We start from the raw sequence: 18,416 nt of genomic DNA on the forward strand, positions 1-18,416 counted from the left end.
GGAGTCACAGAGGGCTTTAAGCAGGGCAATGGCACAACCATACTTGCATTGTTTACTTTGCTCCTTTTCTGAACTTCTGTATCAGGTTCTAGTTAGCTGGGAACTACAGAAACGAGATCTGAAAACATACTATTCAGAAAAACAGATAAAGTGTAATTGAGATTCCAGAAAATTTTCTCATGAAAGAGAAAAATAAGGTGAATTATTTTAGCAAACTGGCTCTACAGAAGTAGAAAAAGCTAAGAATGCTGAGGGCAGGAGCAAAGCCTTCACAGCCACTGTTTAGAAGCTGGTGTCTCCACACCGACCTGATGGGGAGAAGAAAGGCCCAGATGCAGTGCCACGACCAGAGGTCTGTCCAGGCCTGGGTATGGGAAAGGTACCCTACCCTGATGGCAAGTGTCTGCAAAAGGGAAGGACAGGTTCAACTCTTAGGAGCCTTGACCAGAAACCACTCCCAGCAGGAAATGAGGATAGTAAGCAAAAGCTAGCTCATAAACAACCCAACCTAAACCAAAACCGTGTGATGATCCAAGAGATTCACCGTGGGATCTGAAGCTATCCTACATTGTAGAAACATTCTTGGCCTCTCAAGACAAACACAAGTTTTTGGCACTGAAAATTGTTTTTTGGTTTACAGGCCAGAAAAGCAGTATACCCCTGTTTATTTTTCCATTATCAGAATATTCAGCAGCACTGAAAGAATTATAACAGAGCTTCCTTCTCCATTGACCCTTTATTGAGAAAACAATTCTGGATAACAAGCAATGAGAATCAAGAAACATCTATCATTCCTATGATGCGTAACAGTTTAGAAGTTATGTTTCCATACATTCTCTCATAGTCATATTTTCCATACAAAGAACTGTATGCATTTACACAGTTAAAAAAAGTACCAAAGCTGGGCTGGGGTTGTGGTTCAGTGGTTGAGCGCTTGCCTAGCACGTTGAGACACTGGGTTCAATCCTCAGCTCCACATAAAAATTAATAAACAAAATAAAGGTATTGTGTCCATCTATAGCTAAAAAATATTTTTTAAAAAGTACCAAAGTCAAAATTCAAACCTAAATCTTATGATTCCAATTCCTCTGCCCCCTGTGACAATATGACAGTAACAGTATGTTCAGATTTTGAACAGGCACTCTAGAACCCAGGGGCAGGGGAGACGCATACATTTAGAGGCAAGCTCATCTTCCACTGAGCAGATCATCTAAAAAGGGAGGCCACATCTTACTCATCTTCATGTGGCCAGAAAATGACTAGTAAAGTTCCTGGCCCACAGTAAGCACTAAATGAATATATGCTGAATGACTGAGGAAATATTTTATTGTTCAATAAGGAATTAGTGACCTCCTTATCACAAACATTTACCAAACTAAAGTTCTCTGTGTAGATGGAGAATTGAAGAAAGAATGCCTACAATGGAATTCAAGAAGTGAGACTTAGAAGACCACTCAAACACTTCCTAACTCTCAGCCTCTGAAAACTAATCTCTAGAGATCACAGAGTCCCAGAGAGGTCTTCTGAGACTTCTGATAATCCTGCTGAACCGCAGGGCCACACTGGATGCCACACCTGCCTTCTTTATCTCAAGGCAAAGTTCTACTATAGCTCACCTTCCTTGGAATTTTTGGCTTTTCAAGATCCTATTTCTTAACTTTAGAAAAAACAGAAAAGACATGGCATAATGAGTTAAAGGAGAAAAAGGAACCAAAACTTTCTACTTTTATCTAAAAATGTTAAAACAGTAAAAGAACTGGTCAAATATCCAGAGAGTGATTATGTAAATGCTATATAGGTCTCACTGCATGCCAACTCCAACTCCATACACTCAGGATGCAAACTAAAAAGGAAAAACAAACATGTATAATGGTCTTTAAAGTAAAAACAAAGCCACTTTGCAATAATGAAGCAATTCCCTAATGGTATCCAAGCTTAGAAATTCCATGTATTCAATTTCTTTATCGCCTCTGATACAGCAAAACCAAGGGACAAGAGTACACCTCACAAACCTGAATTAGGAGAGCAATTTGGTTTGATGCCTGGATAGCTCATGAAATGACTACAGAAAATAACTATCTCTAGCCTACTTTTCACAAATATAAACAGTACCAGGGAAATAAGGAGCAAGTGCTAACTTGGGGTTCTTGTCTTGGCTTTGCCAAAACTTGCAGTGTAATCTTGGATATGTTTCCCAAATGCCTGAGGCTTTCAAGTTCTTCCCCACAAAACAAGGAAGTTGGTTATGGTAAAGTCAAAGATCCTATTAGGAAATAAAACTATTCAGAAAATGAAAGATTTCAATAAGAAAATATAACTAATCTGAGTCAAATTTATACATAAATTTTAAGAAAATATAATCCTTTTTCTTTGCAGAGTACCCCAAAATGTTGTAAAACCTGACCTAACAGAATTGTTTTCTAAACCAAGACTTAAAAGTAGATTCAACTTCTAAGAATAAATTCAAGAAAATGATCACACTTGTACATACTTTTGTAGGAAGATATACATGGCAGCATTAGCATCATATAAGTTGTTTTGAAAAAATTTTAATAACCTTTAAAATAGCTGCAATTTTTTATAAAATTTAGGAGTCAAGATATAAAATAATATGAGAAATTATTTTTTAAAAATTCATGATTAAGGGGCTGGGGTCGGGGCTCAGTGGTACAGCACTTGCCTGGTATGTGTGAGGCACTGGGTTTGATCCTCAGCACCACATAAAAATAAAATAAAGGTACTGTGTTCATCTATAACTAAAAAAAAAAAAAATTTAAATAAAATTCATGATTAAAATTTTAAATTTAGGTATAATGTTGTAGCTCAGTGGTAGAGCATTAGACTAGCATGCCTGAGGCCCTGGGTTTGAGCTCCAACACAACAGAAAAAAATTTTTTTAAATTTTAAATTCCTATGCATGTGCCAGGTATGATGGCACACACATGTAATTCCCACAGAATTACATGTATATATGTATGATGGCACACACATGTAATTACGCAGAAGGTGAGGCAAAAGGATCACAAGTTCAAAGCCAGCCTCAGCAACTCAGCAAGGCCCTAGGTAACTTAGCAAGATCCTATCTTAAAACAAAGAATAAGAAGGGCTATGGAAGTGGCTCAGTGGTTAAGCCCTGCTGGGTTCAATCACTGGGACCAAAAAATAAAAAATAAATAAAACTTCAGATGGTGGAATGAAACTGCCCAAACTATCCTTAGTACATGTATGAATATACCAGAGTGAATTTCACCTTTATGTGTATCTATAATGCACTAATTTTAAAAAAAAAACTATAAATAGAAGAAAGACCAATAAGTAAAGGGAAGGGAACAGGTGGAGGGAAGTAGGAATGGAAAAGGGAAGTACTGGGGACTGAATCAGAGTAAATTATATTCCATGTTTGTATAATTGTCAAAACAACCCCAATACTACATTAACTATAATACAATAATAAAAAGAAAAGAATTTTAAAAAGTATTCCTTCAGAAAGACCCAAAACGATCAGTCGGGTAATAACATAAACATCTATCCCAATAATCCCAAATATCATACACTTAGAATATGTATGTATTTCAAAACCAATCTGCTGAAAAACTATAAGAATGTTTAGAAAATAGTTTTTTCAACAACATCAAATATTTTATCTAACTAATGAGACAAGAGTTAATGAAAAACTACTCTGACCACATGAAAGCCTCCTAAAAAGATATCAAAATCATATGAAAATATATAAAAATAAGATAAATGAATAATAAATATCACATTACTGGACAGAAAAAAGAAATATTATTGGTTTGACTATGGTGTGGATGTATCCCGCAAGGGTTCATGTGTTGGTAGCTTGATCCTCGATGTGGTAATACTGGGAAGTAGTAGAACCTTTAAAAGCTGGAGCAGGAGCCTATGGAAGGCAATTGGGTCACTGGGGTCATTGCCTTCAATATAGTTTCTGTGGGATCCTGTTAGTTCCTACAAGAAAGTTGTTATAAAAGAGCAAGTGTGGTCTTCACCTACTCTCTGGCTTCCTCTCTTATCATGTGATCTCTCCAACATACACTCCTGCCATGATTCCATCTGCCATGAAGTAACACAGTCAAGGAGGTCCTCAGAAGAAGCTGAATCAATGGAGCCACTTATCTCAAACTTTCAAGACTTAGAAAATTCAGTTAGCTAAATAAATCTCTTTGCTTTATAAAGTACTCAGCCTCGAGTATTCTGTTTTGGCAATGGAAAATGGACTACTACAACAACTTTAAAGTTATCCATTCTTCCCAAATTACAGTGGATTTGACTACAATATGATCAGAATCTCCCCTCACCAACAACAAATTTGCAGGTAAAATAAAATTATTATAAAATTGGTAGGGGGTGAGTACAAGTGGTGGAGCACATTCTTGGCATGCACTAGGCCCTGAGTTTAATCTCCAGCATCAAATAATTAAAATTGGCATGGAAGAAGAATAAACGATAATTGAGTTAAGAAAAAAATTTAAGTGAGGCATAAAGAAAGGGATTAACCTTACCAAACACTGAATTAAAATGTGATATAAAGTCATAAAAATGAAATCAGTGTAGTAACAGTATAGGAATAGATAATCCAAAGAAGTATAAATGTAAAAGTATAAACCAGCTGGGAAAAAAAGGAATAGCTCACATAAAAGCGGCTAAAGTAACTAGTTATTTCAACTAAAGTAACTAGTTATTATCCTTACCTCACATCATGTGCTCAAATTTCAAATTTAAAAACTAAATGAAGAAATTAAATAAATAAAATAAAAACTGTAAAATGTATGACTGAATACTTAACTATTATATATCTGGATAGACAAGGACTTAAGCTTAAAAGCAAAGGAAGACAAACCAAAGTTGGTGTAAGAGGAAAATGATACATTACAAAAAAATCAAACATATTAAAATAAGCAACTGAACTATTAAACCTAAATTGAAACATAAATATGTATTTCTGGAGGGTCTTACTATACACATTTTCCAGATCTAGCCATTAAAATGACCCCCAAATAATACCACTTCTAGAGTAATGAGTATCCCTAGCTCCTAGACTGTAGTTTCTAACACCACTTCCCTGAGAGGAACCAGGGCACCTTGGAGAAAAAGTCCATTCTTGGCCTAGGACAAGGAAGATACAAGTTGAGGCTGAAACAACTGATTGTTTATGCTTTCAAAGATTAACAGACTGTAAGTTGAGTTATGGCTTAGTGGTGAAGCACTTGCCTAGCATGCATGAGGCACTGGGTTCGATCCCCAGCACCATATAAAAAAACTAAACAAATGTATTGTGTCCATCTACAACATTAAAAAAAAAAATTTAATAGGATTGTGTCAAAAAACACAGAAGTCAATTTGAAGGAGCTCTGACTAGCCAAAGGTAGTTTAATACAATTTCAGTCTTTAAAAAAATGCATAACTGTAATAGATCTAAATACATGCAACCAATACAAATTTGTGTCCACAATTAAGTCAAAAAGAAAAGTGAGGGCTGGGGTTGTGGCTCAATGGTAGAGCACTTGCCTAGCATGTGTGAGGCACTGTGTTTGATTCTCAGCACCACATAAAAATAAACGAATACAATAAAGGTTCATCAACATCTAAAAAAAATTATAAAAAAGTGAAATTCAGTAAAAAAAAAAAAACAGTACTCTTTACCATTTGAGGCAATAGCCCTTTACTATTAAAATGTTAATTAAAGCAAAAAATTATTAATCTTGCCTTTTCAATATGGATAGTTTACTGTCATCAAACCACCCCAAATGATCAGGGGAACTTCTACTGTAAAAAAGAACACTAATTATTAAATATAGGAAAAAAAACTGGATGAGGAAACATTTCTGGTTAACTCTAATCAGAGAGTTGTTTTATATAGGATTGCCAATTGGTTCTTAAAAAAAAATGAATGAATGAATGAATGAATAAAAGAAAGAAACAAAGCCACCAGCCAGCCAGCCATAGGTGAAGGGCCAATGGTGAATTGAATATCTGTACGATGACAAATGCCATATAGATCACTTTCAGGTCAAATGAAGGAACTGTATTAGTCAACTTTCTGTCAATTTTACACAATCCTTGAGCTAAACTGCTTATCAGGAGGAAAGGTTTATTTTGGCTCCCAGTTTGAGAAATTTCAATCCATGATCAGTTGGCCCCTTTGCTTCTGGACTGGAGAAGAGGCAGTACATCACAGTAGGGCGCATGCACAGAAAGAGAAACTGCTCACCTCATAACAGCCAGGAGGCAAAGAAAAAGCAAAAGGAGGGATCAGGGTCAAATTTCTCCAAGGGCATGCCTCCAATGACCTAACTTCTTTCCATCAGTCCCCAACTCCTAAAGGATCCATCACATCCAACAGCACCACAAATTGTGACAAGACTTTAACATCTGGGCCTTGTGGAGACACTTATCTAACCATAGAGGAACTTAACCCAACAACAGAGGGATCAGACTGTTATACTCACCTAGTCAATCTGAACATCTTTTACTGGTGGCTTGTCTTCTGATGTCATTCATGAATGACCAATGATATATTTTAACCAAAATACTTACCATGAATCCATTATAGATACAATTTCCAGTTTACAAGAAAGATGGCAGGTAGAAAGCTAAATGACAGCTCAACGAAGCAAGCTGGGACCCAAGTGGCCAGGCCTCTTTAAAAAGGGTGTGTATAAAAAGAAATATAAGGATCGTAAGCAAATGAAATGCAGGACATTTCTGAGATCATAGGGAATACTGATATGGTATGATATGAATATTAGATAAAAATTTTATAAATTGCTGAAATGGAGCTAGGCATGGTGGCACATGTCTATTATATAGCCATTCAGGAGGCTGAGGCAAGAGGATTGTAAATTTGAGGCCAGCCTCATCAACTTAGTGAGACCCTATCTTAAAATAAAAGTTAAAAAGGATTAGGAATGGGCTGGGGATGTGGCTCAAGTGGTAGCGCGCTCGCCTGGCATGCGTGCAGCCCGAGTTCGATCCTCAGCACCACATACAAACAAAGATGTTGTGTCTGCCGAAAACTAAAAAAAAAAAATAAATAAATAAAAATTCTCTCTCTCTCTCTCTCTCTCTCTCTCTCTCTCTCTTTAAAAAAAAAAAAGGATTAGGAATGTAGCTCAGTGGTCGAGCACCCTGGGTTCAATTCCCAGTACCAAAAACATTATTATTATTATTATTATTATTGAAACAGAAATGTACAATTAGCTGAAACATTGCAAAATAGTATATACTTATGATAGATCCTCAAAAAATTAAAATCAGCAATTTTACCTCTGGATATATTTCCAAAAGAACTAAAAGCAGGGAATCCATGTTCACAGCAGCACTGTTCACAATAGCCAAAAGTTGGAGCAACCCCAGTGTCCATCAGTGATTGAAAAAACAATGTGGTAGGCTGGGGGTGTAGCTCAACAGTAGAGCACTTGGCCTAGCATGTATGAGGCACTGGGTTCAACCCCCAGCACCATATAAAAATAAATAATTAAAAATAAATGTATTGTGTTCATCTACAACTAAAAATATTTTTTAAAAAAACAATGTGGTACATACAACAATGGAATATTATTCAGTCTTCAAAAGGAACTGATTATAAAAATGGTATAATCATGAAGTCAAACATATTAAAATAAGCAACTGGATTATTAAAATATGACACATGGTATAACCCTTGACACCATTATGCTAAGTAAGATAAGCCAGTCACAAAAGAACAACTGTAAGATTCCACTTAAAGGAGGTACCTTCAATAGTTGAGTTCACAGAGAATGGAGAATGGAGGTTGCCAGGGGCAGGAAAGAGAATTAGCAGTTATTGGTTAATGGATGTGCAATTTCAGTTTTTACAAGATGAAAAAGTTACAAAGATGGATGGTGGTGATGCTTGCATAAAAATGTGAATATATGGGGCAGTAGAGCGCTTGCCTCATACATGTGAGACACTGAGTTCAAGCCTCAGCACCACATAAAAATAAATAAAATAAATATAAAGATATTGTTTCCATCTTAAAAAAATCTAAAAAAATGTGACTATACTTTAGGTATACTGAACTGTATACCTAAAAATAGTTTAAGTAATATGCAGTATGCTTGAGGTTTTTCAAAATAAAATGTTTAAAATTCTAAAAACCACTGCAGAGACCTATGGCAGCCTTCTGAAGTACAGGAAATGTTCTGTCTTGATCTGAGTGATGGTCAACTGGGAGCATACATAGGTATAAATTCATCAAGCTGTACACTTAAGGATTTTGTATACTTTGCTGCCCACATTATACCATAATAAAAAATGTTTTAAATAAACAGCAATCAGAATAGGACTTTAAAGTGAGTATAATTAATATCCTCAAAGAGATAAGGGAGTATGTTGTAACCATAAAACATGAATAAGCAATTATGAAAAAAGAACAAACCATAAATCTTGAACACAAAACTAGTCAAATTTAAAAATTCAATGGGCTAAGGAGCTGTGTAGGCCTTGAGGAATGGATTAGTGAGCTAAAAGACTGAACCAAGACATCTTCCCAAAGACAGCATCCCAAAGACAGCATCAAGAGAGGAAGGAAAAGAAAGGCAGGAGGCATGCAGATCAAGCTGTGTCTAAATCCTCTCTTTTGGGAAGCTGCAAAAGGAAGAAGAGAAATGAGAGAAAAGGGGGGAAATATTTGAGTAAATAATAGCTAAATATTTCCTAGAACTAAAGAACAAATCTGTTTTTAAAAGTTTTTAATTACAGTTATTTAAAGCAATAAACGTGAATGGAAGGAAACACGCCACCATTTTATGAGAGGCTGTCTCCTGACCATGCAATTCAAGTAACTTCTTAGTGAACTTTGTTGTTTCCTGTATGTTTCAAGTTTCAGCAATAAACATGGTGGAATGAGTGAAATGAGGAAAAGTAAATGCTTACTTTTAGAAAACCTTTTAAAAAGGTTTTCTAAAAAACTCCCTAAACTCTCTCTCCTCTGGCATTTACCCTATGCTATTAAAGTGAACCTGTTTCTGTAGTTGGTCACCACAAACTTGGAGAGTTTCTGCTTCTTTAAGTCTTAAACAGGGAAAATAAAATCCCTCCTTTCTACCTCACAGGGGATGAGATGATGTACAAAAATAGCATCTGGCAAACCATAAAGCACTGTACAAATTGTGGCCTGTTATCACAGTCCTTCTAAGCCCGTAAACCCGAATCTCTGAGTCACCCTTCATTTCTCTACCCCTTCACTGCACAAATCCAATCTGTTCCAGCCTCTGTTCCTCCTTTGCTCATTTCCTCCTTTCCCAAATCACCTGGTCATACCTCTTGCTTGAACCACCACCACAGGACCTGGTTGGTGCCCACCTCTAGCTTTTCTTCACTCACCACTGCAATTTCTGCCTAAAACTTAATCTTCATAAAACATGTTTATCCTATAACCACCCTGCTGAAAATGAAAGGCCTTTGGGAGCTTTCTGAGGTTTACAAGATAGACTTCAAACTCTTCATCCTGGTTTTCAGGCCTTCCTTTCTATCCCAGAAGCCTCCTCATGATCTCAAGCCACCATTTCCCTTGCCACCCTCTTCCCCCATTTTCCACTCACCCAAGTCCTCTTCTCAGCCCAGGTCAAAACCCTCTCTGCACCTCATGACCAATTCAGACCAAGCTCTTGCCTCCTCCTTATACATCAATTCCATCCCTCGAGGCCCATCAGTCACTTTCAGGTCAGAGACCTATCCAACTTCCCTAAAAAGTAAAATGGCAGAGTCCGGCACATTCCTCCTATATCCTCTATATTAGGCACTCAACCCGTTAACCATTTAAATCCTTAAACTTTGTCTAACTGAAAAAATTTTTAACAAATTGTATATTTTATTTATTTATTTCTATGTGGTACTGAGAATCAAACCCAGTGCCTCGCATGTACCAGGCAAGTGCTCTACCACTGAGCCATAACCCCAGCTCCCTGTCTAACTGAATTTTATAATAATTGTTTCTTTGATTTTCTTCATAGCTTTAACATCTCTGGGTGTGCATATATTCCTATATATTGCTTAGCTATTAAGTTTTAAATAAAAATGTTTTTTTAAATAAAAAGAATTGTACTTTGCAAAATTCTTCCATAACTTGACCTTCTCTCAACATTAAGCTGAGATTGACCTATAGCTATACCTGAACCTATAATACATTTTACGGTGGTAAAGTATTCCTTTCTTTTTTTATATTATTTTTAAATATTTTTTTAATTGTAGATACAATACCTTTATTTTGTTTATTTATTTATTTTTTTTATGTGGTGTTGAGGTTGGAACACAATGCCTCACACATGCTAGGCAAACACTCTACCACTAAGCCACAACCCCAGCTCAAGTATTCCTTTCTTAAAAGTGTATCACAACTTGTTTTATCTTTTATGTTGTTGATGGACATTCTGGTTTATGGAAAAGTTTCAGACTTAAAACTATGCCGCTATGCACATTCTAGTACACATTTCTAGTAAAGATGTGTAAGTGTTTCTGGGAGCAAAATTGGTAGGTCACAGAGTCACATGTTCACTTTCATTGTTGTTACTAAGTAACAACAATGGGTTTCCCTTAATGGTTGAAACAATTTACACCTCTAAGGACAGTGTCCAGGAATTTCTCAAAATACTGTCAGGCTTTTAATATTTGCCAATTTGGGAGATGTAAAACGTTATTTTGCTGTGGTTTTAATTTGCATTTCCCCCAATAACAATCTTTTCATAGAAGTATTAGGAATTTGATTGCCTCTTTAGTGAAATGCCTCTCCAAGTCTGCATCCATTTTTCAACTGGCTGTCTTTTTCTTATTGACTTATAAGAGCTCCTATTTACTAACTGATTCATTGATTTACTTTAGAACTAAAGACAGAACTTTACCACTGAGCTACATCCCCAGCCCTTTTTATTTTTTAAGACAGTGTCTAAATTGCTGAGGCTGACCTGGAACTTGAAATCCTCTTGCCTCAGCCTCCCAGAGTTGTTGGCATTACAAATGTTGGCCACTGTATCCAGCAGTTCCAAATATATTTTAGATACTAATCCTTTATTGACATTAGGTACTAAAAATATGTTTCTTCCAGTCAGTGGCTCTCCTTTCCATTCTCTTTTGATGAAAAGTTAATATACTGAATTTATTGACACTTTCCTTTATGGTTAATCCCTTGTGTAACTTGCTCATTAATAAGTCCTTCCCTACCCAGAGATTATTATGTTTACATTTCCTTTTGATTAAAAAGTGTTAAAAACTTCAAAAGGAAAGTTACATAAATAAATGATCAATAACCACATGAAAAAGTACTCAAAATCACCAACCACCAAGGAAATGCAAACAAAAACCACAACGAAATACCATCCTCTGGTACAAAAAAAAAAAAAAAAAGGATACTGAGAAAATGATCAATCCTTGCATGTGATAATGTCTTAGAATTCACAAAACACTTTCACAGAGATTATTTTAAGTAATCCTCATTACAATCCAGGTATTCTAACCTCATTTTACACTTGAGAAAACCCAAGATCAGAACTTACCAAATATCACATGGCCTAAACCTAAGTCTCTGGCTCCTATTCCTGTATTCTTAAACATCTCACTGGGGAACTGCTTCAAACTCCAAACATCCCAGGATAACATGGGAACTTCTGAGCTCTTCCACTAGCAAAGTGAGAGAGCAGCCATTCTGTAGTGACAGAGATGAACTCAACAGACCAAAGGTGCATTTTTCAACCCATACAGAATAAAAGCACTGGCAAGCCCACCATCCTAGAGTTCCTTGAGATCATGCTCAAAGTTCAGGGAACTTTGCAATATCCTTCTGGTCTGTGTGGATGGTCAAACTGCACATCACGCCTGTAGCTAAGAAACTGCAGCACAAAACTTGTCAAAACAATGCTCTAACATGATATTTCACCACTCTTCTTACCAAACAGAGCATAACAAAAGTAGAACAGAAGGAGGGGACCTAGGAACACTGCTCAACCTGAACACTGCCAAAACTAGAGGCAAAAGTTTTTCTAATAACCCCAAAGATTAATCACTGGCTCAAGGATATTCTGGCTTTTTCTTAAAATACATACAACAATACCCTAATAATTTTTGTTAAATATAAACAAGGTGATAGACCTGGGGAACATGAAGCCCTGACAGCCTCAAAGACTAATGTATTTATCCAAGTATTTGCTAAGTATGCCAAGCATTTAGGAACTGAAATAAAACCAGGGCATAGTCCTTACCCTTAAGTAGCCTACAATCTAGGAGAAGACCCCAAATAGTAATTCTAGGCTTACAAAGGTTACAGGGGGTCAAGTTCCCAAGAACACAGAAAAGAGGGCAAGCCCAGCCAGGGGCTCAGGAAAATTTCCAGCTGGCCTTTAATAACTCTTGGAGGATGCCAACATGCAGGCCTAAGGGAAAGGCACTTCTGGCAGAAGTCAGTGGGAAGAATCAGCTCCTGGCTAAGGAAGGCTGTCTGTAGCCTGAGCAGGAGGGAGAAGGGAAAGAGTCCCAAGGATTCCCCACCAACTGGTGTTTCAGACAACAAAGAGGAAAGACCAGAGAGTGTCACAAGATGGTTAATTTCAGGAGTTAACTGGAATAGGGCTGAAGATGTTACAACTTCCACAAACCCAGGAGCCTAAGATAGGGCTATAACCAATTTTTTCACAAAGACTTAAAATCCTGGTGATGCAAATTCAGAATGACTGCTTTTTAAGCAGTCACCTAAAGCCTAAGAGAGGGCCAGAGAATGGAAGATGCAATGCAACCTAGGTAGTTATCGGCACAACCAAATGATGAGGGCCAGGAACAATGGATTTGATCCCAGCTTAAATGTATGACCCTGGGAAAGTATCTAACCTAGTATCTGCCTCATCTGCAAAAGGGGAAATGATGCCAGCCACCCACAGGGTTTCAAGGATTAAATGAGAACATCTGAGATACATCTAGCAGGGTGCTTAAAACATAAAGGGTATCTAAGAAATGGTGATATTACTAATAAAATAGTTTGCACTCTAAGAACTTGAGGGTCCATTGCCTCCTACTGCCTCACTGTACTAAAAAACCAGGCTGAAGCCACAGCCCTTGGGCAAAACTAAGGGCTTACTCATATCCTAAGTAACTTCTCTTTCTGTTTTGTTTAATTTATTTATATATATATATATATATATATTTTTTTTTTTTCTGTCCTTTAAGGCATTTTATTTTATTCTGAGACAGCTGTCTCGCTCTGTGGCCTCACATCTTGACCCTTCTCCTGTTTAAGAACCCAGTCCAAATGGGCAAGCCATCCAAAGGAAACCAGTGTCACAAGCCACTTCAAAGGGAACACTGGTTCAAGAAGGGACCACAGGCCCCATCACCACCCTCACTTCAACAAAGAAAGAGTCCATCCAGGTTGTGCTGGGGTGGGTCTGAGGTGAAAGAATTATGACATAATGTACATCTTGAAAATCACACTTAAAGTTATGGTGGTAATGATAGTAAGCAATATATATACATGTGTGTGTGTATATATATATATATGAATGATATAAATACAAAACATTTTATGTATATACTGGAATTTAAGAAAATGTAAAAAAAAAAAAATCTTTGTAGTTAAGCATGTTGAGACAGTAAGATCCTATATACTAAAAGGCACCATGCAATGATAAAACTCACCACCATGAACTCTAGAGATACATTATAGTCATTTATGATAGGAGCGGAAAGTTAGGTCTCATTTTCTCAATTATACTTTCAGAAGAAAACTTTCAATAATTCCATAGATCTGTCAAAGGTCAAAAGATCTCTAGGTGGAGAAACAAAATCAGTCTCAGTCTCTCTCTCTCTCTCTCTCTCTCTCTCACACACACACACACACACACACACACAATTAGTTTAGGTGAATATAAAAATGTGATTAATCTACTTATAAATTCAGAATAGGCAACCAGGTATGATGGTGTATGCCTACAATCTTAACAATTGGAGAAGCTGAGGCAGGAGGATCTGGGTAACTTAGTGAGACCCTGTCTCAAAATAAAACAAAATTTAAAAACCAGACAACAAACTGTATTCAATAGCTAAGAAATACTGAGAAACCACTGAACTTTGTTTCTAAAATGGCTAGTTTGGCTAGTTTTATGGAGGAAAGGGGGCTGGTAGGAAAAAGCAAGGAGGCAGACTGGAGAAAGAGAGGAAGAGATAATGAAAAAGAAAAGCCAATGGAGAAAAAGAATCAAAGAAGCAAAAGGGAGCATAGTCTGACAAGCTATGAGTGAGCATTCTCAGCGAGCCCTCAAAGATATGAACACTTGGTCAGAGTTTAGCATTGCTGCATCTTATCAGTCACCTGTGGTGTACTACCCACCCAGCTGCACTAATCCTTAGAGCTTTATAGAGAAATTGATGCTGCTCACTAGGGTGGAATAAAAGATTTTACTGAAGAGAGTTTTCTACAAAACAAATCCAAACTTTATAGGAAAACTGGTTTCTCTTTCTCCTTTAGATGAGCTAGGTAGATTTTCCACTGATTCACACAATCCTCTAATTCAAGGAATATTTACAGAAGGCCTACTATGCTTCAGGCCTGGGGGACACAGCAAAACAATTGTGACTGCCACCTCATAAAGTTGATCAGTGAGACTCTGAGCAGGGTGACTAACCATTTAGCAGTGCACCGAGAGTTTGTAAAAAGCAAGGGAGGATAAGCCTAGGGTTTCCTCTAGCAGGCCTTCCCCCACACATGAACATTTCAAGGGCAATTTGAGTCCTAGCTAAGGAAAAGGGAAATGGAGTAAATCACAGACTGACAAGAAAATATTGAAATGTTACAGTTAAAGCTCACACTGATTAAAAATAAACAAAACTATGAGTGTTCAAACTGAACACAGCACTCATTATCTGTAACCACACAGACTATAACTCCTGAAATGAATAAACAGTCAGAGAGTATTTTTAGTAATACTTAAAAAAGTTCATAGAGCCATCCCAGCCTAATGTACTACAAGATCCTACAGTACCTTTGGAATCATTAAGAAGTAAATTACATTTGTTGAGTTTTACTGTTAGGTGTATTTCCTGTACTTTGAATACTGGTATCTCAAGTAAGCAATCAGGTCTTAACATGGGCCTACCCAAGATATACCTCAAGAAAAGTGCTCCATAATCAAACAAGTTGGGGAAATGCTGTACACACTAAACACCACTTGAGATTCATGGGCTATTTTAAGAAATTAAGTTCTCTGACAAGTCCTGTATGAAAAAAGTTAGCTAAACAGTTTGAGCCAGTATTTTCCAAACTGATTTGACCATGGAACCGGTTTGTTTTTGTTTTTGTTTTGTGTGTGTGTGTGTGTGTGTGTGTGTGTGTGTGTGTAATACTTATTAACAGGTCACAAACTGCTCCATTGACCATGTATGAGATACTTTATAGTATAGGGCACATACTGTTTAATCTGAAAATGCATTTAATTATCAATCTCCTCACTACTAAAGAACTGCCATTTACTACATGCTACAGAAATAGAAAAACTTTTCCCACTGAATTTGTTGAAATCCACTCAAATATATACTGAAGTTTCAAGAAGAAACTTTTACTGAACTAAAAGTAGATCTTGGGGGCTGGGGTTGTAGCTCTGTGGCAGACCGCTTGCCTCGCATGCGTGAGGCCCTGGGTTCAGTCCCCAACACCACACAAAAATAAACAAAAATAAATATATTATGTCCATCTACAACTAAAAAAAAGATTTTAAAAAAACTGGATCTTGGGGTGATAATATAAAGAAACTCAAAACAATTGTATAATAATTTGAGCTTGCTAGATTGCAAGAAGTTTATCTTTTTCTCTAACATGTAATTCTCAATTTCCAGAGTATATGTATATCTTAATTTTAATTGAAAAAATACTGAACTTTGGGCTGGGGTTGTAGCTCAGTGATATTACACTTGCCTAGCACATGTGATCCTTGACACCACATAAAAAAATTAATAGGGGCTGGGATGTGGCTCAAGCGGTAGCGCGCTTGCCTGGCATGCGTGCAGCCCGGGTTCGATCCTCAGCACCACATACAAAGATGTTGTGTCCACCGATATCTAAAAAATAAATATTAAAATTCTAAAAAAAAAAAAATTAATAAATAAAATAAAGGCATTTTGTTCATCTACAGTTTAAAATTTTTTAAAAAAAAATACTAAACTTTAAAAAAGCTATTTACCTCTGCCATATTGCCTGTTATACTCAAAAACAAATATCTGTAACTGAGAAATGGTATCAGATGTACAACTCATGAATAACAAGTATGGGAGGGACTATTATGTCTGTGATTGTATTGCTGATATTTATAATCTGACTTTTCCTCTGGAAATATCTTAATTTTTACCTTAGAGGCTTTATGGAATCAAATTATAGTAACTGAAAAAGTATAATCGTTCAGTGAACAATTTAAAAAGTACTAAACATTTGTTAAGCCCCTACTATATGCATGCCACTGGATTAGGCACTGTAAGGATGAATTTATTTTCTGGGCCCCAAAAAAAGGAAATGGTCTGCCAAGGTAGCAGAATATCTGAAATGAGGACTCTTAGAAACTCAGGGATCTACCAGCATATGGAGTAAATTGCTGCACTGGAGAAGCTTACAAGATTCCTAAGTGAATTTAAGGACATCCAGGCAGCCATAAAAAGACCTGTAAGAATCAAATCCTTCTTAAAAGGGTTACTCTGGTAATCTAAAAGTTCAATATTACTTAATGCAAAATAATCAATGTGAGATTTGGGTCAAAAGCTTGAAAGTTGTTAAAGTTTTCATGTTAAGCTTCACCTGTGTAATTATGCTTTTCTTTTCTTTTTTAAGCTAGTTAGTCAGGTTTAATGCAAAAGTTTCCCGCTGACAATTAAAAGCAGTGTGGCTTAATAATCTAATAATCACAGGTTTCTTCAAAGAATCTATTGAAGGAATTCAACTTCTGGTAATGAGAACAAAGTGGAATATTCACTTATAGTAAGGGAGAGGTGAGAAATCATTTCAGTTATGCGACACTGAAAAAAAACTTTTCCTTTTCATAGAGACAAAGCAGAAATTTGTACTAGAAATTGAAGACAGGGGGCTGGAGTTGTGGCTCAGTGACAGGCACTGGGTTTGATCCCCCACACCACATAAACATAAACAAATAAAACAAAGGTATTGTGTCCATCTACAATTAAAAATATATTTTAAAAAATAAAATAATGGTTCATCAACAACTAAAAAAATATATATAAGCAGTGAGTCCACACACAACTAGAAAAAAATTTTAAAAAAAGAAATTGAAGACAATAAGTGATCAAACTATATCCTTCCAATTTGGGAGATTTACCTGTTCTCCGTAATCAAGGAAATAAAAATTTCTGCCAATGACTCTTAAAAATGGGTAATGATGAGACTAAAAATTTCTGCCAATGACTCTTAAAAATGGGTAATGATGAGACGGATGATATTCAACCATCTGCAGCCAAGCCCACCAAAGTTTTCTGTTTTACTACTTTAATAAAACATAAACCAGTGCATGAGTGCTAGCTCTAAAATTCCAAACCAGAGAACTGGAAAACTGCTGCTAGGTATGTTAATGAACTTTCTTCGCCCCCCCACCACCACCTTTTATATTTCCTTTAGAAAACCTTAACTAAGTCTAAAAACTTTGACAAAGCGCAAGCCAAGGCAATACGTGCTGGAGAAGACATGCAATATTTAAAAAAAGGAAAAAAGAAAAAACTGTCACAAAAGGTCCCAGAGAGACTGTTCAATAAAAGATCAACTTCGTTCTACTGAATGTTTCAAAAATCGCATTTCGGATAGCATTTTCTAATTACATTCACTTTAAATACAATATGTATGCTAATAAACGTGAACCTCAAATACATGTGCAATGAAGCAAAACTGATGTTGTTCCAGATTACATTTTAATAGTCCCAAAGAAAATGGAAAATTGCGCGTCCAAAGCTGACAGAGGGAAAACTCCGGATGACAGGGTTCTACGCCCTACACAGGATGAGCCGCCCTTCCCTTCTTACCACCGGCACCTCAAGGGGCGCGCCAGAATGCCCTGAGTGTTCCCTCCAGGGGGAAACTGATTCTGGTGCCTCCGCTGGCCCTGCTGCTCCAGGAGTCGGGTCTGACCCGGGAACCAACCCCGCGCTTCGGATGGCGTCCTAGGCGCAGCCCCGTAGATCCGGGGCCAAGGACTGGTGGGTCCTCTAGGCGCTGCGGTCGGTCGAGGCCATCCAACGCCCGGCAGGGGCACCGCGGCGTGAGACGGCGCCCACCCACCCTTGGGGGAAGCTGCCGCTCGCCGCCCGAGTGTCACCGCGCACCGGCCCGCCGTCCCTTACCTGCGCGCCGGTGCCGTCGCGAGCCTCGTTCTCCGCGCGGCCGGCGCCGCGGGGCCTGGGCTGGG

General features: G+C 37.3%; 1 protein-coding gene across 2 annotated transcripts in view; it reads right to left on the minus strand.

Moving 5' to 3' along the window:
* The window catches only part of Pde8a (phosphodiesterase 8A), a 157,522-nt gene extending 139,106 nt beyond the window's left edge, over nucleotides 1-18,416 (minus strand). The window contains exon 1 of one of the 2 annotated variants that reach the window (XM_048790197.1): nucleotides 18,352-18,416. The gene's annotated coding sequence lies outside the window, so the exon portion shown is untranslated. The remainder of the gene's footprint in view (nucleotides 1-18,351) is intronic. The other variant, XM_015493022.1, reaches the window with a different exon arrangement.

Source organism: Marmota marmota, unplaced genomic scaffold, assembly GCF_001458135.2.
Source record: "Marmota marmota marmota unplaced genomic scaffold, marMar, whole genome shotgun sequence".
Lineage (NCBI taxonomy): Eukaryota > Metazoa > Chordata > Mammalia > Rodentia > Sciuridae > Marmota > Marmota marmota.